General features: G+C 44.8%; 1 protein-coding gene and 1 long non-coding RNA gene across 3 annotated transcripts in view; both read right to left on the bottom strand.

Moving 5' to 3' along the window:
* Positions 1–25,548, bottom strand: part of jph1 (junctophilin 1) — a 181,180-nt gene that overhangs the window by 68,839 nt on the left and 86,793 nt on the right. The gene's annotated exons all lie outside the window — the stretch shown is intronic.
* On the bottom strand, positions 6,653–16,294 carry LOC116972026. The gene is made up of 3 exons (XR_004411700.1): positions 16,201–16,294; positions 13,565–13,569; positions 6,653–6,702 (listed from the first exon to the last, which is right to left on the bottom strand). It is a non-coding gene; the product is annotated as an uncharacterized LOC116972026 (long non-coding RNA).

The raw sequence follows: 25,548 nt of genomic DNA, 5'->3' as shown, positions 1-25,548 counted from the left end.
GATATTTTCTTCCAGGAATTTTCACTGAAATCACAATCAAAAAATATTCATAACTCAGGCTTGGTGCAAAGTACAGAAAAACGTCTGATAATGTTCTGAGTTTTGGATCAAGAGCGCCTACAAAATGTCAGGAAATGGACTAATACTTCCATTGTGGGATTTTGCTGACAGCAGCTTTCGATGTATTTGGATCATTGTGAAAAAAAATTAAATGCTATGACCATGAAAAGTCTCAAATTATTGGTAACTGCAGAACTGAACTGTTTGTAAAATGTTATCTGAACTGAGGACTGGATTAATGATTGCCTCCTCTGGTTTGTGGGTGCCTGTAATATTCCATAATATAGTTTCTTAACTGGTGACGTTGAAAATTACATTAATGGAAATATATTGCGGTTTGCGGAATTGAAAGATGATGTTATTTTCTCTGAGCCTTTCTACAAGATTCAGTTCAGTCTTATTAAAGCCCAATTTGTCACTACTCCAGAGCAAAACTTCACGTTTTAAGGAGGATCTTAAGGAGAGGATTGATGTGGTGAGAAAATGTATCATTGAGGGAATTCCAGAGTATAGGGTCCAACTGCTGATGGCAATGGTTAAAAGCCTGAAGATTTAAAATGTTAATACATTTACACTGATTCCGCAAAGTTAACATACTGTACATTAATGTGCATGATTTACATTATTTTACCTGTGGCTGCAGGACTTGCCAAATGCCAAAGTTTCAATGTACAATTAGAACTGGGCTTCAGTAAAGCCGGGAGTTGATGGAATAGGCCAAAGCTGGGGGAAAGATCAAAAGGGCGAAAGGGTGGAATTGAATAAGAAGATCTCAGTGAAATGGAGACAGCAGTCAAGACAGGAGCTGGCAGACAACATACCTTGTTGTCTGCAAAATCTTGTGATAACTACCGCCAGCTAGAATCTGATACTTAACAGATTATATTTGACACCAAGGAAATGGAAGCTGGTCCAGCCAACCATCCATTGAAACAGCTGAACTAGCCAGATTTCCATTAAAGCAGACAGTCATCTATTAAATGATGATCACACTCTCTGTTAATGAATAAGTTGAATTCTTACAGCTGAGCTGGTAGAACTCAGGGAAACTGATAATCATTAGAACTGCCTCAGCAACAAAACCGATAACACTTAAAAAAAGCTGATCCTTACTGCTATTTGCAGCGAGTGCGTATTTCAATCAGCTGGAAGCAGGGATTGTGCGAGAAACAAGACAAAAAAAAACGAAGAAAAATATTTGATATCTGACATTCATAAAATCTTCTGAAATACTTCCTGTCCCCACATTCCACATTAAACTGTTTATTATTATTTATTGTTTGCACATTATAATTTACTGTTCCATGGAGTTTAACTAACAGTCATTAACATCAATGTTATTGATAAATGGGTTACAATACCCATCCAAAATAAGCAGCAAATATAGATCATAACTACATGGTAGCTTAATGCTATTAAGAATATTTTAATGCTTAGGGAGAATTCAAGGTGTCAACTTCCGGTAGTGCAATCTGGGACAGCAATATGTGATATATGTTTAATCATGTTTCTGGACCTATCTAAAGTTGCTTTACTGTTTACAAATATAACCCAGAGTGCCAATAGCCTAATCACTGCTTTAGAAACAAAGAACCATAGAAAATAGGTGCAGTAGTAGGTCATTCGACCCTTCGAGCCCGCATCACCATTCAATATGATCATAGCTGATCATCCAAAATCAGTACTCTGTTCCTGCTTTCTCCCCATATCCCTTGATTCCGTTAGCCCGCAGAGCTAAATCTACTCTTTCTTAAATACATCGTGAACTGGACTCCACTGCTTTCTGTGGCAGAAAATTCTACAGATTCACAACTCTCTAATAGGAAAACGTGGCTCTGTGGACATCATCTATATAGAAACATAGAAACATAGAAAATAGGTGCAGGAGTAGGCCATTCGGCCCTTCGAGCCTGCACCGCCATTCAATATGATCATGGCTGATCATCCAACTCAGTATCCTGTACCTGCCTTCTCTCCACACCCCCTGGTCCCTTTAGCCACAAGGGCCACATCTAACTCCCTCTTAAATATAGCCAATTAACTGGCCTCAACTATTGTACCTTCTGTGGCAGAGAATTCCAGAGATTCACCACTCTCTGTGTGAAAAATGTTTTCCTCATCTCGGTCCTAAAAGATTTCCCCCTTATCCTTAAACTGTGACCCCTTGTTCTGGACTTCCCCAACATCGGGAACAATCTTCCTGCATCTAGCCTGTCCAACACCTAAATTGACTGGTGCTATATCGCGAGCATGAGAAATTTAGTTTTGCTTATTACAAACAGGGTTTTGTCATGACTCAAATCCCCTCCATACCAAGGCAAAAGTACACGACTTAAACAAACACTGTTTTGTAATATTTTACCTAAGGCAGTAAGCCAGTAATATTTAATAGCTATATAGTGAGTAAATACGACAAATGAATTGCTAGCTCAATTGTATATTTTTTATAGGATACATTTTATTGGAAAATGTTTTCAAAAATCTAACTAATGGTTATTGGAACAGAAGAGGGTTATCTTGGAATTTTAGTGATGATATCGTAGAAGCCCGCTTTCCAGAGTCTCCAGATAGAACCAAAATGAGCATTTAAGGGTGCTAATTTTAGAAACATGTCAGTTAAAGTTATAAAGAGACCTAATCAGTAACTGGATGGCAAAGCTGCTACTTAAAATGCCAAAATTCCTGTTCTACCAGTCTGCAATACTTCCTCAATGAAAGAAAGCAATTAATAGACTGCATACCATTTTCAATTTATTACACACACAACCAAATTTGGAATTGAAGCAAGACTGAAAGAATTTACAGTATGAGAACAGACAACTGCACCATACCAGGGATTTTCCTCCAAATGAACAGCCTCCCACCAATTTTGAGAAGCAACGCCTTTGATTTGAATAGAAATGTAATTCTTCAGTAAAGTTTTAATCACTCCACTTGAGTTGTTTTCGAACATATTACTACTTATGAAAGGATTTCAGTCTGCAGTCAGGTGCTTGTTTAATTATATAGCATGTATAGAAAGTTTGATTTACTCCTTAAATATCATATAGGAGGTCACTCAGCCTGTTGAATCCAAGCTGGCTCCCAAAATAGCAATCCCTTCTGTTGTATGCCCACTTTCTTGTAATCAGTAACTAATTCTCTCAGACTCACCTTTGTCTCGTTTGCCACTTAGTACATGGAGGGCAATTTACACCAGCCTATTAACCGACCATCATGTCTTTTGGTTGTGAGTACAAACCATAACACTTGGAGGGAATCCAAGCAACTGGAGCAAACCCATGTGGTTATAGAGAGAACATGCAAATACCTCACAGAAAGCACTGAAGATTTCTGGTGGAACGAGGGAGCAGCCCTAACAATTGGACCATCGTGGCGATCACATTATTGATCACAACCAAGCGATTAAGAATTAATTATTACAAATAATCACTTTATTAAGATACCCCCTACTGATAAAATTCATTATTGGTGTCCTGGAGTATGGTTTCTTCTTCGGGGGGGGGGAGGAAGAGAGGGAGGAGGGGGAGGAAGGTGTTTGTAGAGTTACCTAAAATGAGAGAATTCAACGTTCATACCTATATGAGGTGCTGTTCCTCCAATTTGCATGCAGCCTCACTGGCAATGGAGGAGGCTCAGGACAGAATTGACAGTGCGGGAATGGGAAGGACATTTAAAGTGGATAGCAGCCGGGATATCCAATAGGCCTCCATTAGACCGAGCACAAGTGTTCAGCGAAATGGTCGTCGAGTCTATATTTGGTCTCGCCGATGTACAGTAGTCCACATTGAGAACGCTGGATGCAGTAGATAAGGTGAGAGGACGTGCACCTGGAAGGACCTGGTCAGAGGATCTAATGTGGTTGAAGAAGTATCGTACCTGCTAGAAGCATGTTCTTCGAGCAAAGAGTCAATGGAGATTTTCCAGATCCACAGCTGGTTGCAGCTGCTGGAGGTTGCCATGGATGTCTCAATACTTAGTGAACCACACAAGTGCATGCCATGAACGTTTTCAAATTGGGGACGTTGGCAGTGTAGGCAATTGCTTATGTTTTCCCTCCCTGCCTCTGCCGACAGAACGTAAAGTAGACAAGGGCAACTTTTCTTGATTATGGATTCCGGTGACTGTCCCAAAGCAACAAAGCGCATCAAGACTTGATTTGTAGCAGAGCAATTACAACCCAAGTAGTTCAAAGCTAGGAGGCCGAATAATTACTGGGGAAAATGAATCAATCCAGAGGTTAAGATTCCACAAAAAAAAGATGTACACATTTAATTTAGCTTCATTATAATTTAAGAAATGCCGAACTAATGCAAGGTATTACCATTGCTATTGGAATGATTACTATCAAATCAATGACAGACAATCTACGTATCTGTAGTCACATAAGGCTTTGTTTTTCTAAAATCAAAGATCTTTATCAATTTCATCTACAAACACAGCAGTCTAGTTGTATTTGAAGGTCATATTTGACAATGGAGATGAAAAATGTAGTTTGAATGTTGATTTGATAAAGGATCCCAGCATATCTCCTTTATACCTCCCCTCTCTAACCTTAAATGTATGCCCTCTTGCCTTTAACATTTCCATCCTGGGAAAAAGCTTCTGACTGTCTAATCTATTTAAAACTCTTGTATTTTTTATCCCCCTCAGTGGCCACCGCTCCGAGAAAGCATCCATGTTTGTCTTACCTCTCCTTATAGATAATACCCTCTGATCCAGGCAGCATTCCGGTAAATCCAAAGAGCTGGAGATATTCAATGGTAGGAATGGATAGGTAACATTTTGAGTCGGTATTCTTCTTCAGACTGATTCCGGTAAACATCTTCTGCACTCTCTCCGAAGCCTCCTCATCCTTGCTCCAATGGGGTAGCCAGGTCTGCACACAATACACCAAATGTGGCCCAACCATTGGTTGCAACATGAATTCCTGAATCTCTAATCAATGTCCCAACAGATGAAAGTATTACCCAATACCCGTTCCTCACTTGCTATATCTCTTGCGTTGCCACTTTCAGCGAGCTATGTACTTGGACCCCCTAGACTCCTCTGTATATCAATGCTGTTAAGGATCTTGCCATTAACAGTATATTTTTTCACAGCCAACCTCTCAAAATGCAGCAGCTCACATTTGCTCGGGTTTAACTCCATTTGCAATTTATCTGCACATATGTGTAACAGGTCTAAATCCTGCTGAATCTTTTGACAGCCTTCCTCACTGTCATCAACTCCATCAGTTTTTGTGTTGTCTGAAAACTTACCAACTAAGCCATATGCATTTAGTCGAAAATACATCATAAACAACAGTGGAACCAGCACGGTTTCTAGCAGAACACTAATGATCACACACCACCAGGCAGAATAACATCCTTCCACCGCTACTCTCTCCCTTCTATGGGTAAGCAGGTTCCAAATCCAAACAACCAAATCACCTTGAATCCCGGGCATTGTAATCTTCTGGATCAGTCTACTATGAGAGACTTTACTAAATGCCTTGCTAAACTCCACGTAGACAACGTCCACCACTATACCATCACCTTCAACGCCTCCCCAAAAAAATCATGACCTGCCTCTGACAAAGCCATGCTTACTGTCCCTGCTTATCATGTTCTCTTCCAAATGGGGGTAAAGTCAATTATCAACTGCATAGTACAGGTACCAATTCTTTTGAGTTACATGAAGGAATTTTCAAGTCTCTGCCATCAACTTTTATTCTTGGAAATTTACAAATGTTCATTTCATCTGAAAAGTGAACATCATCTTATAAAATAATTTTCTGCCCTTTGTTTTGGCCTTTTCTACAGGTAAAAACATTCAGTTTATTCACAAATTCGCCCACATTATCCAGCCTCATGTTTGATTGAAGAAGAAAGGTTTCGGCCCAAAACGTCGCCTATTTCCTTCGCTCCATAGATGCTGCTGCACCCGCTGAGTTTCTCCAGCATTTTTGTGTACTTTCATGTTTGATTGGTTGTACAATATTTGCCACTACCTGCAATGGAGATCTTGCAGCTCTCCAATGCTCAGTTGCTTTCCTAGAAAAGACCAGAATCCACTGCTGCCACATTCCTGATAATCATCTTTTGTTGTCTGGTTCTACTGAAAATATTTTTGTGGCTATTTAATCTCCACACAAATTGCTTCATTTGTTCAGAAATAAAAGTGCACCATTTTATATTAACCTCATACAGCCAGGTCCCTCTTCACTTAGATGGTGCCATTTAGAGTCATAGAGTCAGTCATACAGTTTAGAAACAGGCCCTTCGGCCCAACTTGCCCACACTAACCAACATGTCCCATCTACTCTAGTCCCACCTGCCTGCATTTGGCCCATATTCCTCTAAACCTGTCCTATCCATTTACCTGCCCAAATGTTTCTTAAATGTTGTGACATTACCTGCCTGAGCTACCTCCTCCGGCAGCTCGTTCCCTATACCTATCACCCCCTGTGTGAAAAGATTACGCCTCAGGTTCGTATTAAATCTTTCCCTTCCTTCCCTTAATCCCATGTCCTCTGGTTCTTGATTCCCCAACTCTGGGCAAAAGACTGTGTTTCTGTCTGATCTATTCCTCACTTCTCCATGGATTGTCACCTTGTCGTGGTGGAGAAGCTTGTTTGGTCCTGAGATCCTCAGAGCGATGCTATCTGGAGCTATGCTCCTGGTAGGGTCACCGATGGCGGTAAGGTCGAGGGGGAGGTCTCTGACAAAGAGTAATCCAACCAAGACCTCAACGGTAGAACAGGCGGAGGATGTTGACTGACATTAGTGGAGCGTCACAACGGCTGGGAAGGCGGATGAAGGCTTCAGCAGAAAAGGATCCCTGGTCGTCTTGGATTCCATGCCACTGGATTCTGACCCAGATCTGTCAAGGACCTTGTGGTGGCTATCTGTGCACCAGTCTCCCCACGTTATACAAAGTCACGCACAGGCATCCTCCATGAGAGGACAGTCATACTCGTTTTGAGTAACCGCCGATGATGATGATTCCTCTCATGATTTTGTACGCCTCCATAAAATCACCCCTCATCCTCATACACTCCAAGGAATAGAGCCCTGGCCTGCTCAACTTCTACCTATACCTCAGGCCGTAGAATCTTCTCTACACCCTTTTCAGCTCGACAACCCCTTTCCTATAACATGGTGCCCAGAACTGAACACAATACTCTTAACGCAGACTCACCAATGCCTTTCACAGGTATAACTGCAACATGAACTTGCCACTTCTTTACTCAATACTCTGACTGATAAAGGCTAATGTGCGATAAGCCTTTTTGATCACCCTGTAGTGCTACTTTCAACAAACTATTGCACTCCTAGATCCCTCGGCTCTACAATGCACCTCAGAGCCTTACCATTCACTTTGTTTGTCCTGCCCATGTTAGTCTTCCCTAAATGCAACACCTCATATTTCTCTGTATTAACTTCCATCAACTATTAAGAACTGAAAGAAAAAGAGATGTCTTCAGTTTTGACTGTGGTGAACCTTTGGAATTCTCTACCCCAGAGGGTTCTGGAGGCCCAATCATTGAGTTCAGTCATTTTATCAGGTCAGGTTCGGGGGAATTCCCCCCGCCGTGGGTACCATGTAATCCCGTGCTACCTGCTCCATGGTCGGCGACTAAACCGTCTCCCCCACCTGCTTTGCCAAGTGAGGAGGGGGATGTGGACCCCCAGCAGGACTAAAAACAAGACCTCTCAAAGGGCGGATGAGCTTCCAGCGAGACAACGGCCATCCACACTTCAGTAGAAGTTGCGATCACTGTCGTACGTAGCATTATGAGGAATGATGATAAAACACACACACCAAAACCCTATACTTCCAGCGGCGGAAGTCCGCAGGAACTGGAGGACAGAGATGTGTGGTGCGTCCATCACCATTCCCGTTGAAAACCAGCACCACTGTGTCGCTAATGTCTTCAACGATGATGAATGAATTGTAGAGATTGATAGAATTCTGCTTACTAACGGAAGAGATTGGAAGATAGGGCAGGATATTTGTGAATGGGTAAGGGATTAGCCATGAACTACTTGAATGGTGGAGCAAGATGGAGGGATGGACATTCTCATTTCCACTTCTTCTATAAACATCACTGCCAATGCAAGCTCCTTATTTTCCTTGCCAGATTGCTCCTGAAGTGAGAAGGCAATTCAGTCATCCACATTTTTTTTCTGGAATCACAAAAAGGTCTGACATGGCGAGGATGACTGGTGTCTTTTCCTTAAGTATATTAATGATCCACATAGGTTGTTGCAATAATCCTACACATTCATAATTAACGAGGCTAGTTTTTTTTCTTAATTCCAGATTTATTTAATTTCTTGAACAGTAATAGTCCAGCTTCATGGTGGATTCAATTTATACATCACATTCAATGGTTCAAAACTTTGGTCACGATTCAAATAACTTGATAACTATGCTGCTGCAACCACTGACTAGTTAGTTCCGTTCCATATGCAACAATGATACATACTGGCAAATGTACAATATCTCCCAACAACTAATGGCTCTTTTATCTTTAGCCAATTATATTTAATTGGCTTTCTACAAACAGCGAGATTATCTTTTGTGGAACCATATCAAACACCGAATATCACTGGTACAATTATACGTAAAGCCATCAATTAAACATGATCTCTAAATGCTCTCCAACAGTAATTTCAATGGCTGGAACACTCAGTTCAGGCACGTGCCGTCAGGGTAGGCAAGGTAGGCACTGCCTACCCTGACTGAAATTATAAAATGGTAATTATTAAATATAAATAGTAAAGGCATGGGAGAATAATGCCTACGTATGAGATCGATCTCTTAGGTAGGCATACTTCTCCGTGCCTTTCATCCGCAGCGCATGTAACACGTGAAGATGTGTGCAGCCCACATGCCATCGACGATGCTTCAAGCCGCCAATTTCCAGGGGACTGAAGGCAGCTGAAATTCCGCCTTTGCAGTAATGCGCATGCGCAGCAGCATACAGCGCATGCAAAGCGCAAGTTTCTTGGCGGGTTTTTCAGACATGGATTGCCATTATCTTAAGAATATCTTAAGGAACAAAGAGAGAAGAATGGAGTTCATGTACAAATGATGTGGTAAGTAGATTTCTTGGTGCTATATGTTTTTAAATACTGTATTTCCCGGCAATGAAGACGCTATTTTTTACCCAAAAATAAGGCATGAAAATTTACATGTGTCCTGGAAGCTGAAGTTGGAAGGTTGTTAGCCAAGAAAGATAGACTTGGCTATCTCCTCAGTACAGCAACATCAAGAACGATAGCCAAGTCTATCCCTCATTGATGGCAGCTGATAGGAAGCGGCTGTAAAAGGGCAGCGCCGCTGGGGAGGGGAGAAGGAGGGGGTCGGGGATCATGCCAGCAACTCATTTGCCGGGACGCTCCGGGCAGGGAGCCACCGCCGTGGCCGGAGGGAGAAGTAGCCCGGGTGGTTGCGAGCGGCCGACGGGACCGGACAGCTCGGGTGGCTGCGAGCGGCCGCCACCTCAGCTCCTTCTGCCGGCCCCCCGCTCACCTCTGGCTCCGCTCACTCTCCGTCTGAAAACCTCTCTCCTGCCGTTCGCTGGCCTCACTCATGTCAACCGCTTCCCGCAAATCCTTAAACTCCGACAGCGTGATCATGGGATCAATTGAGGTTACTCGGCTGTCGGAATTTAAGGATTTGTGGGCATGAGCGAATCCGGCGAGTGGCAGGTGAGAGATGTTCAGACGGAGAGCACTGCCAGAGGTGAGCGGCCTGGCAGAAGGCGCTGAGATGGCGTCCACTGTCCGGTCCCAGCAGCCGCTCGCAGCGACCCGAGCTACTTCCCTCCCCGGCCACAATGCGGTGGCTCCGCACCCGGAGCACCGCAGCAGCAGTGAGTGAGTGAGTTACCGGCATGGTCCCCGACCCCCTCCTTCTCAATGCTCCTGCCCTTCCCGCAACTTTACCCCTGACCAGACTCCCCACTCACTGTGAAAGGAACTCTCCCCCAATTGGTCCCTTGAACAAGTATTGTCATTCAATAAGATCACAACTGATTCAACATATCTCAGTGTGCTCCCGTTTCCCCCCACCATCTCTCCACCTGCCGTCACCCTCTAACCCCCACCCATTCAGTAATTCAGAATGAAGGAGATTTGGAAGCCTTGGGCAAATTGCATTTTTTTTTTCAGGGTGAGAAATTCTATGTCCCACAAGCCTTCTTTCAAAATTTAGCGTTTAGCAAAATGGGGGTGCGTTTTCATTGCCGGGAAATACGGTACTTTATTAAGAGATTTGGCTTTGAAGACATTATAAAAATCGACTGACAGCTTACGGAGAGAACAATCTGCGCATGCGCGGTTTAAGATTTTTTTTTAAAGCCGACTGACTGCCTACCCTGAGTAATTACTCACATGCCTGACACGTGCCTGACTCAGTTAGCTATGTCAATCTGCATGCTTTCCCTGCAAACCGGCTAAACTCCAGGTAAAGATCCAACAAAGAAAGATTCTACAAGAACAATGACAAACACGCCTCTTTTTTAATTTTAAGAAATACTGTACAAATATAAGGAGTCATCACTGGACAATTTATACATCCTGTGGCATCACAAAAGACCAATTTGTTTTTCTGAAATTAAAGAGCATTACCGATTTCATTTTAAAATCTTTCTGCTTCTTCTTAGGTATTTTCTCAAGAATGAGCATCACAATCTTCCAATTTGTTTTGAGCGTTTACGAGCTAGCAAATGAGGTCAGTGTGGAAAAAGTAGACTCTTACAGAGATGGTGCAGGAGGTAGTTGATGGGATAAGCTGGTGGATCATTTGTGTGATGGTATACACCTTCATCTGCTTATTTGCTGCTTCTGTGTGCTCCAGTTAATCGCCTTGAGGTTTTTAAAACTATCACAAATGCTCCTACTCCACGTTGAGCAGCCATGGGCCAGATGTTCCCAGCAGGGGATGATACATTTCTTCAAGGAGCTTTGGTGTATAACCATGATTCTTTTTCTCTCAAACGTCTCCGTCCAAATGATAATCTTGAAATGGAGTGTTTATTTGCTTAGTTTTGCTGTCATATCAGTATATTTTGAATTGAATACTTTATTGTCATATGTGACAAGTCACAGTAAGATTCTTTGCTTGCAAAAGTATGCAAATAGTCGCCACATAAAGAGCGCTTACAAAGTTACTAAGTATCCCACGCCACGTCCCCATTGTTCTCCCTCCCCTCCCCTTCCCCCACGCCCGGTCCTCCTAGTTCATCCCCCCCAGCAGTTGCATCCTCACTCCCACATAGTCCATCCTCGTCTGTCGATCATCGACCTCTGCGCCGACCTCTCAACTATCCTCTCCGGATGCCTCTGTGGTGCTGGCCCAGGCTCCAGCCCCAGCCACAGGCTCCATTGACCCAGGGACCGGCCGCGGGCTCCGACCCGCGAGGCTCTGGCCTCGGCTTCCCGCAGCCCACCGGGAGGCATCTGCTGCAGCGGCCCGTAGGGGGAGAAACTAGTGTAAACTATAGGTTCACATAAGAGGAGAAACATGCACCATTCAAAGCATTGGTTTATGGAATCCTCACTCTCTCTCGAGGAGTGCACCAGAGATTAACGCAGCATCCACACTTCAGATAACATTTATTAACAATCAATTAACACGCAATTTACATGACAAGGTGAAGAATTAACAGGAGGTGAGATCGAGTGTAGACTCTGCAACTATTTTGTCAAACACGTAGGGTCTGTCCCACCAGCATGCGATTGCATGCGTCTAGCGCGACCAAACGTGGCGTACGGCGTCGTGGGGCCGGTTCCACTTCGAACCGCGGAGGCGTATGGAGTTGTGCAGGGTTGGTCCCGACATCATACTCACCAATCAGCTGGGCGAGAGGCGGGCCGACTGAATTTGGACGTCGCACGGCGTTGGGCGGTGACGTCATCACGCAACGCACGCCGGGCGGTGACGTCATCGTGCAATGCCACGCGCTAGGCGTACGCCGTCAAGAGGCTGCGTACAATGTCAAGACACTGTGAACGCCCGTCGAGACGCTGCGTACGCCTGTCGAGACGCTGCGTACGCCCTCAATGTGCCTGCGAGCCGACAGGCCATTGGCGCGCGGGATTTTTGGACAGTGCAAGATTTTTGGAGCCCCGCGCGATGTCGCGACCAGCCCCGCATGCCATACGCCTCCGCCGATCGAAGTGGGACCGGCCCCGCGAGGCCGTACGCCTCAAGCGACCACGTTTGGTTGCGCTAGACGCATGCAATCGCATGCCGGTGGGACAGGCCCTTTATGCTCAGTTCACAAAGGCTTGCAGGGTCTCCTGGTTGCTATCCATTTTAATTCCTCATCCCATTCACATGCTAACCATTCTGTCCTGGGCCTCATTGCCAGATTGAGGCCACACACAAACTGGAGGAACAACATCTCATATTCCACTTGGGTAGCTCACTACCCGATGGTATGAACATTGAATTTTTCAACTTAAGGTAACCACATAAGCCTCCCCCTCTCCCTGCTTGCCCAATGTACCTAACGCCTCTTACCCATGTGCCACACCTGGACTCACACCTATTTCTCTCCTTCCCGCCCGCTTCATTTCTTCCTCTAGCTTCATAATTTGCAACTCTTTAATCATTTTGTCTCATCCCTTCTGTCTTTTCATCTCTGGCCTTTGTCCAATCATCCCCTGCTGGGAATAACCTTCTCACCTGTGTCGGCTTATTACTTGCCATGCTTTGTCTTGCCCCTCATCTTTTCCAGCTTTCTTCCCCTATTCTACCACGCCCACTACAATCAGTCTCATACGGTCCTGACCCAAAACGTCACCGATCCATGTTCTCCTGAGATGCTGCCAGGCCCATTGAGTTACCCCAGCACCTTGAATCTTCTTCTGGCTTCAATGGTTCATCTATGTGGAAAAGTTCCAGATTTCAAAACTAAAATACACACTCTTTTGCAAAAATACTAATCATAGCAGCTCTATAATGCGTAGCACAAAATTTTCTGCGAGTACTGGATCTTCTTTCCATTTTGCATTCCAAATTCCTGTACATCAACACTTTGCTTCTATAATAGACAACTATACAAGATCTACAAGTCTCTACTCTCATCCTCAGTTTCTTCAATTTTAAAGTAACTTCGATCAGTTTACTGCTGCCGTGTTTGTGAATGCCAAACCTGTTTGACTGGCTTTTTCTTAAAACTCTCGACCCTGCTTGCATTTCATGATTTTTGCCAGAGTATACTGTTCTGCAGCTTGTCGACTTATCTAACTTATTTTTTTCATTCTGCCCCACAACTGATTCTATCAGCTTGGATCATAAATATCAAGGAGGAGGAGCCATCTTGGGGAACGGCTGCTAACCAGCAGCCGTCCGTTTAATTCACTTTTTTTTTGTAGTTCTAGTGAGTCCTGTGTTTTGTTTGTGGGAGAAATAGACGTTTTAATGTGGGGGGAAGGGGGTAACTATATTTCTAGGTCCCTACCTGGTCGGTGAGGCAGCTTTTTCTCCGGGCTGCCCCGTCGACCCGTCCTCGTGGCCTACCAGCGGGCGTGGAGCGCCGTTTCCTGGCGGGGACCGCACAGCACCTCGGCTTCGGTGGCGGCACAGCGCTGGAGCGCTATCGCGGAGCGGAGCGGGCGATGCCTTGCCTGGGTCGCCGCGCTGGATCGACGCGCTGGAGCTCAGGTGAGCTGTGACCGCCGAGTTCAACACCTCCGGGCTGCGGGTCTGCGGAGCGGAGCGGGCGGCGCCGACTTCAACATCGGGAGCCTGGGAGCTCCAAACCGGCGCGGCCTTGTCGGCTTCGGAAGCCGCGATCTCCGGTAAGGAAGCGGCCGTTCCAGGTGGCCCAGCCGCTGAGAGGACTCTCCGGACACCGGGGCAACAGCACCCGGCGAGAACGGCCAGGAACATCGGGCCTCCGTAGAGGCAATAGCGGAGGCCTCAATAGGCCTGACTATGGGAGAACTGGGGATGGGGACTGGACATTGTGCCTTCCCCCACAGTGGTAACCATTGTGGGGGGATGATTTTTGTGTGTAAGTGATTATTTTAGTTTGTGTCCAAGATGGCTGTCGGAAGGGAGAGTGTACGCTGGCGCGGTTTAGCTGCCGCTGCTCTCTCTTCACATTGTGTTTTTGATTTTTTTGGTCTTTGGATCGAATTCTGTCTTTAATTTGTGTATTGGTGATGTCTTTATTATTTATTTTACTCCGATTATATGTCTTTTACTCTTGTTAAATTCTGTAAGGTGTCCTTGAGACTTTTGAAAGGCGCCCACAAATAAAATTTATTATTATTATTATTATTATTATTATTATTATTATTATTATTATTATTATTATTATTATTATTATTATTATTATTATTATTATTATATCATAGAAAGATCTCCAGTGCCATATTTTACCTTCATATGACACCTACATTCCACAATGATGTTTGAACCTACACATGAGCTTATTGATGCACATTGGGGATTATATTGTACATTCAATTTTATTTCACTATGGCACCTCTAACTTTTATGCCGGGCACAACGATTTGTAGATGTTGGTTTACAAAGAAGAATAAAAAGCACAAGAGTAACTCAGTAGGCTAAGCAGCATCTCAGAGTATTCCAGTACTTTGTGCTTTTTTAAATGTTGGTAACCTATTTTTTTGTCCATGAGATATGTATGTCATTTATTGTATTCAACCAAGGTTACGAAAATTGTTCTGTAATAAAAGCAGAAAATACTGGAATCACTTAGCAGATCAGGCAGCATCTATGGAAAGAGAAACAGAGGTAAGGTTTAAGATCTGATCTACAACTGGCCAGTTTCCCTAAGAGCAAATGTTATTTGGTGATTTTTTGAAAATGTTAATGATGCTCTGAAAAATTATTATTAATTATGTTCAAAAACGCACAACACCAGGAAAATACAAATACATGCATCTAATAAATGAGCTAAGTAGGTTTCTGCCTCAAAACTGGTTTCCATGGCAACAAACATTTTTGCCTTTGCCAAGCAGGTTATGCCTAAAACACTGTTGTTTTGTAGGTGAAAGGTTACCGTACACAAAAGAGGCTAAGAAGGTACTTTTTGACCAATGCAGTGGTATGGTCAACCAGGGAATGCCAGACTGCAACATCTTCCTGAAGCAGAAAGAACTGCAGATGCTAAAATATTGGAAAAATACAAAGTGCTGGAGTAATTCAACAGGTCAGGCAGCATCTGGACTCAGCATCAGCAAACCCGGACTTCTTCAGGGTTTGATAAAGGGTCCAGACCAAAAACGTCATCTGCCCTCCACAGATGCTCCCTGACCTCTTCAGTTACTCCGGCATTTTATGTTTTGCTGTAGAACGCCTTCCCAATGTTCATAATAGTTTTCTGATGGCACACATCATTTCCAACCTTCTGCAGGCTCCACTGTTAACACTCATTGAATACCAGACACCCCAATGTATATGTAGATGACAGAAGAAGGGAAATTCTAGGCACTGGCAATTTTATCAACTCATGCTTCTACACTATTTGAGCCATCTATAGCTCTGGGAATCTTAAGTTCCCACTTCTTGGTTCCAAGGTCAATATCTGAGGATCTGTTTTGCTGATGGAATTCCTATGGAGTCAAATGTCTCATCATGTAATTTGAGCTTTGATGGCAGAACTCGTTTACAGAATTACAGATCAGATTTCAGATTTGCATTCTCCAGCAGTAAAAAAAACAATTTTCCAAGCAAGGACCTTCAGCTATAAGCCGACACAACACCTAATCTGGTTACAAAAATGCAGAAGAGGCATTCAGCATTTCCATTGATCTATACTCGGAACAAATTTGAGTCAAGTTGGATTGAAAGCTGCTTTAGAGCTTGTTCCTTCCAGTTTTTTTTTACTGTGAATGGCCGCACTGTAAATCACAGCTCAATGAGGTATGAAAATGGTGTAAGGGTTTCAAGTTTTGTATCTTCTAAACCGTGCCTTACCAAGAACAAATGGAAATGAAGATTCCAAAGCCTAATTATTATATTCAAATTTTGTAAAGATGAGCCATGTTGACACGAACACAAAACAAAATGTTGAATTTCCTCTGTCTTTTCACCACCTGTTATAAATTTTCACAGCTTTCTCTGGGTGGAAAAAAATTTCGCACTCCATAAAGGACATGGTTAAACTAGAGCTATGCTCCTGATAGGGCCACCCATGGCGGTAAGGTCGACGGGGAGGACTCTGACAAAGAGCAATCCAACCAAGACCTCAATGGTGGAACAGGCGGGGGATGATGGCTGACCTTAGTGGAGCGTGACAACGGCTGGGAAAGCGGATGAAGGCTGCAGCAGATAAAGGGTCTCCGGTCGTCTTGGACTCTATGCCACTGGATCCCGACCCAGATCTGTCACGGACCGCGTGGTGGCTGCCTGTGCACCAGTCTTTCCATGTTAAATAAAGTCACGCACAGGCGTCCTCCAACCCTGGCGACATGACCGAGGGGGGCCTAAAAATGTTTGGAGATACAGTACATCCTCGTCTAATTGGCACTGATGCAGAGTAAGCACATCAACATCACTTAAAACAGCCTGGCACCATGGGTACTGTTTGGGGCACCAGTTTGTCATAATTCTCTCCGAGCTTCTTGTTCTGCAGGTGATTTATCGTCACCTTCCCCTGCACCCCCTCCCTATCCATTTACCAACCAGTGCCCAACTCAGCACCATGGAGCATCAGGCAAATTTCTTGTCCTCTGCTCGCCTATGTGTGGTCAGCAATTGTAATTCAATAATGAAGTGCAAATAAATCTTGGCCACAAGATTGACTCAAGTCTCTTTGAGGAATCGGACATAGTGAGTGATCCTATTGATCTTCTGCTTGTTCAAAGTGTAAAATGAACCCAATATGCTCAATGATTCATGAATAAAAAAACATTGGCTTAGTGCCAGAAAAAGCACAGTAAATTCTGTAGATGGTGCACAGCATAAGTTTGCTACTGAAAAATTATCTCATGAACATTGGATGGGTTTGGACACTACAGAAAAGGCCCTTCATGGTTATTTCCATATTTTGCATACGGAAAGCATATTTTGCTTGGGCAGCTTACAACCCAGCAATATGAATATTGATTTCTCTAATTTCAAATGACCCTTGCATCCCCTCTCCCTCCATCCCTCCCACACATTAGTCATCCTGCTTGTTTGATAGTTGTTTGATTGTCCTGATAATCCTTCATAGCAAAAGGATTTGAGGATTTGAGTATAGGAGCAGGGAGGTTCTACTGCAGTTGTACAGGGTCTTGGTGAGACCACACCTGGAGTATTGCGAACAGTTTTGGTCTCCTAATCTGAGGGAAGACATTCGTGCCATAGAGGGAGTACAGAGAAGGTTCACCAGACTGATTCCTGGGATGTCAGGACTTTCATATGAAGAAAGACTGGATAGACTCGGCTTGTACTCGCTAGAATTTAGAAGATTGAGGGGGGATCTTATAGAAACTTACAAAATTCTTAAGGGGTTGGACAGGCTAGATGCAGGAAGATTGTTCCCGATGTTGGGGAAGTCCAGGACAAGGGGTCACAGTTTAAGGATAAGGGGGAAATCTTTTAGGACCGAGATGAGGAAAACATTTTTCACACAGAGAGTGGTGAATCTCTGGAATTATTTGCCACAGAAGGTAGTTGAGGCCAGTTCATTGGCTATATTTAAGAGGGAGTTAGATGTGGCCCTTGTGGCTAAAGGGATCAGGGGGTATGGAGAGAAGGCAGGTACGGGATACTGAGTTGGATGATCAGCCATGATCATATTGAATGGCGGTGCAGGCTCGAAGGGCCGAATGGCCTACTCCTGCACCTATTTTCTATGTTTCTATGTTTCATTGCACATATCCCTTAGTTATCACTTCTTCCACAGTCAATAATGGACCATTATGGGCTCCACCTTACCTTGGTCATCGTTGTGGGCTCTGATTTGTCCTGTACTTTTTCATACTATTAGTTTCCCTCTCCCCTGAATCTCAGTCTGAAGATGGGTCTCAACCCAAACCATCACCTATACCTTTTCTCCAGAGATGTTGCCTGATCCGCTGAGTTACTCTAGCATTCTGTGTCTATCTTGGATGTAAACCAGCATCTGCAGTTCCTTCCTACACCTTCCTACACTTTTACATACAACTAGTTCAATGATGTATGATTTATTCATGTGGGTCTCATTAGTTATTAGTGAAGCTGCCATCCCACAAAGAAAGCCTCACATATGACATGACTAACCTGCACTTTCTTTAGGACCTCCAAACTTAAAGAAAACTCCTTTAAGTCTTGTTCAACCATGAGTTGCACACCATTCAACGCGGAGCTGCGGGTCTGAGGAGTGGCCAGCTGCGGGCAGCGGCGCCGAACTGTACATCGGGAGCCTGGGATCTCGCGACGAGATCGCCAGTTGTGGAGCTCCAACCGGCGCGGCCTTGTTGGCTTTGGAAGCCGCGGCCTCCGGTACGGAAGCGGCCGTTCCAGGTGTCCCAAGCCGCTGTGAGGATTCTCCCGACGCCGGAGCACCATCACCTGGCGAGAACGGCCAGGAACATCGGGCCTCCGTAGAGGCAACTGTGGAGGCCTCAATTGGCTCGACTATGGGTGAACTGGGGTTGGGGACTGGACTTTGTGCTTTCCCTCATGGTGGGAGCCATTGTGGGGGGATGTTCTTTATGTTTAAATCTCTTATTAATGTTATGTCTGTATTCTTTCTTTATGTGCTGCATTGGCAAGAAGCATTTCACTACACCTAGGTGTATGTGACCAATAAATAACCTTTGAACCTTTGAACTAAGGGTATCCAGGTTCCTTAATATGTTGGTCCATCATACACACAATGGATCTGGATGCAACTTTGCAAACTTTGACAGTGGCTCTCTATCCAATTGTGTCCAATGAATGGTTTTCAAGTAAAGATCTAGTGTGTATGATCTTATGGAGGTGTGTACGATCATGACGGGAATAGATAGAGTAAATGCACAGGGTCGTTTACCCAGAGTAGGGGATTCAAGAACCAGGGGACATAAGTCTAACGTGAGGGAGAAAAATCTAATCGGAACCTGAGGGGCAAATTCTTCACACAGAAGGTGGTGGGTATAATGTGGAACAAGCTGCCTCAGGAGGTAGTTGAGGCAAGTACTACAACTACATTTAAAATACATTTTGACAGGTGCATGGATAGGAAAGTTAGAGTATGGGCCAAACTTGAGCAGATGGGACTAATATAGATGGGGCATCTTGGTCAGCCTGGGCAAGTTGGGCTGAAGGATCTGATTCTGTGCTGTATGACTATTACGACATTGCTCCATACAATTCAGGGTTATTAACCTGCACTTAGGATATTGGAATTGTGAAGAAGAATTCATGGTGCAAAATCTGCATTGGAGACTGATCATTGGCTTCCTTTTTGAAGTTCTAACCTTTGTTAGAAGGATAGAGAAAGTCAGAGAGAGCAGATTACAGATGGCCACGAGGAACAGAGCACAGGTGGTCAACAAAGTGGTTGCTTCATCTGCGATTGTCTGACATGGCAAAAAATTAGACATGGCGATAATGTCCCCGGTATGTAGCAATGTTACAAAATTTTGAGATTTTAAAAATCAAGTCTGCAATTTATCCCATCAGATAAAGCATAAACATAAGTTTAATTTGACACCTAATTCACTTTCATATCTCAAGTATTTAAAACGTTATGGCCATTTTCATACTGGGAAATGAGCATCTTGTTCCCTATTGATTTTCTATGGACATAACAAAAAAGCTGTGATCGTGAACAGTCAAAAGCCCATAACTTTCTTAAAAATTAAGAGAACTGAATGAAATTTTCAGTTATCATAGATTGAAGCATTCTGAAACAAATATAAAATAATCTTACTTGGATGACCTGAAATTAAAGCATATAATTAGTTAGTTACCCAATTGTAGCTAATTTCAGACTTCAATTACTAGATCTAAACATCTATCCATTTCTTAATAAATGATTAACATTTTTAAATAGCCTAAATGTCCAAATAATATTCACAAATAATTCACAATAAAACATGATTTTTAAATCTCATTTACATTAATTTATAGACCAAATGGAAGGAATTTAGTGTTTAATTGCTGTAAATAAATGCCCATTTAAATCAGCTTTCTAGTGGGATCCTGTGGAACGCGCTGGTTTAGAACGTTCACATTGCGGTAGATTTGTGCCCCCAAATGCCGAGAAAAATACTGCGGGATATAATGGGCCCAAAATGAGCTACTCGCAATATTAAACTTTGTATAAAGGGATCTTTAGAAGCCCTTTTTAATGTAAAAATATACAGCATACCTTCAGTTGTTTGCTTTATGAGACCCTGCGGTTGCTGGTGTTCGCGGGTTTAGAGGTTGATTTTTAAACTACTATAACTATTTTACGAGGCCTTTAAAACTAATAATAGCTTTTGCGACGGGGTCTTTCAGCGATTTTTCGTTAATAATTAACTAGGCTGAACATCCTCGATTTGAACAGCCTAGAGAAAATCGCGTTTTAAACCCGCCCCCTCTAAACGGCGCCAAAATCGCGCACACCCTCAGCGACAGATTTTTAGCGACGCTTCAGGTAGGCTTTGCAACATACCTACGGTATGCGGCCTGGTATTTAATATTAGTAATATTAAATATAAAATACACACATCCATTGTTAACCAACTCCTTTAATTCATGGCTTGAATTGCACATTTTTTTCATCACAATGAATATTTGAATGTGTGAATAATGCATTGTTATAAAAGCTATGCCTCTTTCCTATCGGGCATCAATCCTAAAAAATCTAAACTTACTGAAGGTGCTCTGTACCTACTGTAGATTTAAAGATTGCCACATTATAAAACTATCAATTACATAAAATATTAGAAATAATAGCTGATTAAAGAGATCAGATAAATATACCGGGCTAATTACCACAGAGCTGCTTACACATCTGCTCCACAACATATTGGGAGCTGGTGAATGACAAAACTGCCCCCAGCAAACACATCCAAAGGAAGACCTTTCCATTCGACAGATGGGAGGGAGGAGGAATTTCACAGCAATTTTATCCAGGATGCAGTCACATCCCAGAAGACAGCATAGATGCAAGAAGTAAATTACTATTTAGAAGCTGGATAGAGTGAATTTATGAGGAGCTGAAGGGGGGGAATTCAGCAGACACTAGCCCTGTCAAGCAGAAGACATTAATTCATTATCTGATGAGCTGAAGAATAATGGATAGCCATAATATAAACCGTGGCACAGGTTTCTAAAGAATGTCAAGATGTGTAAGTGGGGGATGGATAGAAGGGGAATGCAGAATATGACACCATACAAGGCTGAAGTGTATATATTTCAATGTAAGGTGTATTATAAATAAAGTGGATGGACTTAGAGCCTGGATCAGTGCATGGAACTATGAGATTGTGGCCATCACGGAGACCTGATTGCGAGAGGGACAGCTCAATGTTTCAAGATTTTGATGTTGCAAGTGTGATGGAGAGGGAAGATGTAGAGACAGAGGAGTTTCTCTACTAATCAGCGAGAAAGTCATTGCAGCCCTCAGACAGAGAGGACATAGCGGAGTGTTTATCCACTGAGTCAATAAGAAAGGTGCAATCACTCCAATAGGATTATACTATAGCTGGGCTGCCAACTCTCACCCTTTGAGCATGAGACTCACGCCCTCAAGCAAACTCTCACGCCCTCACGCTCATTAGAAATTTCTCACGCTCAGTGGTGAGAAATTTTGTGATCAACGAAAATGTCAAAACTCGGATAAACTGCATGGTCCGCGGGTGTTGGAGAGCAGGGGCTGCAGGAGGGATGGGAGCAGAACCAGCGGCGGGAACAGATGCAGGGAGCCGGGACTTGCGAGTGTTTGCGGCGCTGTTGAGTGTTTGCGGCGCTGCGAGTCGCTCGCTGCTGCTCTGGTCATGGAGCACTCTGGACAGTGCAAGTGTGCCGGGCCGCGGAGCCGTTGTGCCGCTGCCGCGAGAGTCTCTGTGCCGAAGGGACACTCTCAAAGGGAGGTGGAGAGAGGGGAAGGAGACAGGGAGACAGTGGGGGGAGAGAGAGGGGGGTGAGAGGAGACAGAGGGGAGAGACAGAGGGGGCGTGAATGGAGAGAGAGAAGAGGGAGAGGGGGGGGAGAGAGAGGTAGAGGAGAGAGAGGGGGAGAGTGAGGTGGGAGAGGGGGGGAAGAGAGAGAGGGGTGAGAGGGAAGAGAGGGGGTGGAGAGGGAGGAGAGAATGGGAGAGAGAGGGGGAAGAGGGGGGTGGTAAAAGAGAGAGGGAGAGAGGGGGAAAGAGAGAGAGATGGGGGGGCAAAGAGAAAGAGAAGATAGAGACAAAGAGAGAGGAGAGAGAGAGCCAGGGGGAGAGTGAGGTGGGAGGGAGAAATGGGGGAAAGAGGGAGAGAGAGAGATGAGAGAGAGGGGGGGGGAAGAGAGAGGTGAGACAGAGAGAGAGGGGAGAGTATGTAGAGAGGGAGAGATAGAGAGGGAGGGAGAAAGAGAGAGGGGGAAGAGAGGGAGAGAGAGAGAGAAGAGGGGGAGAGAGAGAAGAAAGAGAGGGGGAGAGAGAGAGAGGGGGGGGGAGAGTTAGGGGAAAGAGAGGGGAGAGAGAGTTCGGGGAAAGAGAGGGGAGAGAGTTAGGGGAAAGAGAAGGGAGAGGGGGAGAGAGAGGAGAGAGGGGACGAGAGAGAGGGTGAGAGGTGGTAGGGAGAGAGGGGGAAGAGAGAGAGGGGAGAGAGAGGGGAAGAGAGGAGAGAGAGAGGGGAGAGAGAGAGGGGGGGAGAGAGAGAGAGAGAGAGGGGGGGAGAGAGTTAGGGGAAAGAGAGGGGAGAGAGAGTTAGGGGAAAGAGAGGGGAGAGAGAGGAGAGAGGGGAGAGAGGGGACGAGAGAGGGGGAGAGTGAGGTGGGAGGGAGAGAGGGGGAAGAGAGAGAGAGGGAGAGAGGGGGAGAGAGAGGGGAAGAGAGGAGAGAGAGAGGGGGGAGAGAGAGAGAGGGGGAGAGAGAAGAGAGAGGGAAGTGGAGAGAGTGAGAGGGGTGAGACAGGGGAGAGAGGAGAGAGGGGGAGGGGGGAGAGAGGGGGAGGGGAGAGAGAGAGAGAGGGAGGGGAGAGAGAGGGGGCTTGAGAGGAGAGAGAGCGGAAGAGGGGGAGAGAGACAGGGATGAGAGTGAGGTGGGAGGGAGAGAGAGAGAGGGGAGAGAAAAGGTGGAGAGAGAGGGGGAGAGAGAGAGGGGGGAGAAGAAGAGGGGGATAGAGAGGCAGGGCTGCCAACTCCCATGCATTGAGCGTGAGAATCACACATTTCACCAAATTCTCACGCTGATCACAAATTTCTCTCGCTCTGTTGTGAGAAATTCTGTGATCAACGAAAATTTCAAAACTCATATCAACTGCATGGGCCGCGGGTGTTGGAAGCGGAAGCAGCGGCGGGGACAGATGCGGATGGGGAGTGGGGCTGGAGAGTGTTTTCTGGGCTGACGAGTCGCTCACTGCAGCTCCGGCCATGGAGCAGCCTCAGTGCAAGAGTCCCGGGCCGTCGGAGGTGTCGAAGCCTTGCGCCGCTGCCGTGAGAGTCTCTGTGCCGAATTCGCCCAGGTGACCGGCATGGATCAGGCTGTGCCTCGGTGCATCCTGGAGGACAACCATTGGCTGCTGGAAGTAAGTACCAAGCACTGGGTAGATACGGTGGAAGATAGTGGACTTCAAATGGGGGTGGTTGGTGAAAGCATCATGCTTGCCTGCTAGATTTTCACTTAGATTCAGATTCAGATTCAGATTCAATTTTAATTGTCATTGTCAGTGTACAGTACAGAGACAACGAAATGCATTTAGCATCTCCCTGGAAGAGCGACATAGCAAATGATTTAAATAAATAATAATAAGTGATAATAAGTGTCCGGGGGGTGGGGGGGTGATTGGCAGTCACCGAGGTACGTTGTTGAGTAGAGTGACAGCCGCCGGGAAGAAGCTGTTCCTGGACCTGCTGGTTCGGCAACGGAGAGACCTGTAGCGCCTCCCGGATGGTAGGAGGGTAAACTGTAACTGCAGGAAAAATGTTCCCGATGTTGGGGGCGCTCAGAACCATGGGTCACAGTTTAAGAATAAAGGGGGGGCCAGTTAGGACTGAGATTAGAACAAACTTTCTTCACGCAGAGAGTTGTGAATCTGTGGAATTCTCTGCCACAGAAGGCAGTGCAGGCCATTTCACTGGATGTTTTCAAGAGAGAGTTACATTTAGTTCTTGGGGCTAACGGCATCAAGGGATATGGGGAAAAAACAGGAAAGAGGTACTGATTTTAGATGAATAGCCATGATCATATTGAATGGCAGTGCTGGCTCGAAGGGCTGATGGCCTATTCCTGCACCTATTTTCTATGTTTCTATGCTTGAGTATATGGCAATAAACCTCAATCACTTGATTTTGAAGCATTCATGCATGGTGGAGGTATAATGTAGTCATAGAGTGATACAGTGTGAAAACAGGCCCTTCGGTGCAACTTGCCCACACCCGCCAACATGTCCCAGCTACGCCACCTGCTTTTGGTCCATACCTCCAAACCTGTCCTATCCATGTATCAGTCTAACATTTTCTTAAATGTTGGGATGGTCCCTGCCTCAACTACCTCCTCTGGCAGCTTGTTCCATACACCCATCACCCTTTGTGTGGATAAAGTTACCCCTTAAAAAGTTACCTCTTAAAAATACTTCATACAAAAAACATTGAAATCATACTTCTACAGTGCACTAAAACATGATTTTAATACATCAAATTTCAAAAAGTTCCTACCCTGGGAGGGGGGACACCCTTCTTCCACACCCTCTCCCCACTCGGTTGCTTCACTCCCTCACCGGGTACCCCCAAGGCCAGTGATCAGTGATCGCACAGCCTCCCCCCTTTCAAAAACGCTCCAATCCAATTTAAAGCATATATATTGCATTCAAGTGTAAGTTAAAAGACTCGCTACAGTATGCACCATATTGCACAATTTCAAGCTGAAAAATGCAAATGTTCCGTACCAATGGGAGGGGGACACTCTCCTCCCCCCCCCCCCCGGTTGCTATACTCCCTCAGGCTTGGTCTCCGCAATTTCTCACTCCCAACTCTCACCCAATGTTGGCAGCCCTGCTATAGGCCTCCCAAGATAGAGGAGAGGAACAGATATGTAGATAAAAACAAAGACACAAATTGCTGGGGTAACTTAGCAGGTCAGGCAACATCTCTGGAAAACAAGGATAGGCAATGAATTCCCCCCCTTCAGTTTTCAGATCAGGGCCCTTCTTCGGGCTGAAATATCCACGTTCTCTCGAGCTGCTGCCTGACCCGCTCAGTTACTCCAGCACTTTGTCTTTTTTTGTAACCCAGCATCTGCAGTTCCTTGTTTTAAGATATGTAGAATTATTTGAGGAAGAAAATAGCAGGATAGACAAAGTAGAGTCAGTGGATGTTGTTTACTTGGATTTTCAGAAGGCCTTTGATAAGGTGTCACAGGTGAGGCTGC

The sequence above is a fragment of the Amblyraja radiata genome, chromosome 4 (genome assembly GCF_010909765.2).
Source record: "Amblyraja radiata isolate CabotCenter1 chromosome 4, sAmbRad1.1.pri, whole genome shotgun sequence".
Classification (NCBI taxonomy): Eukaryota; Metazoa; Chordata; class Chondrichthyes; order Rajiformes; family Rajidae; genus Amblyraja; species Amblyraja radiata.
The sequence above is the reverse complement of the archived record's forward strand: the minus strand, read 5'-3'. Positions and strand labels throughout refer to the sequence as shown.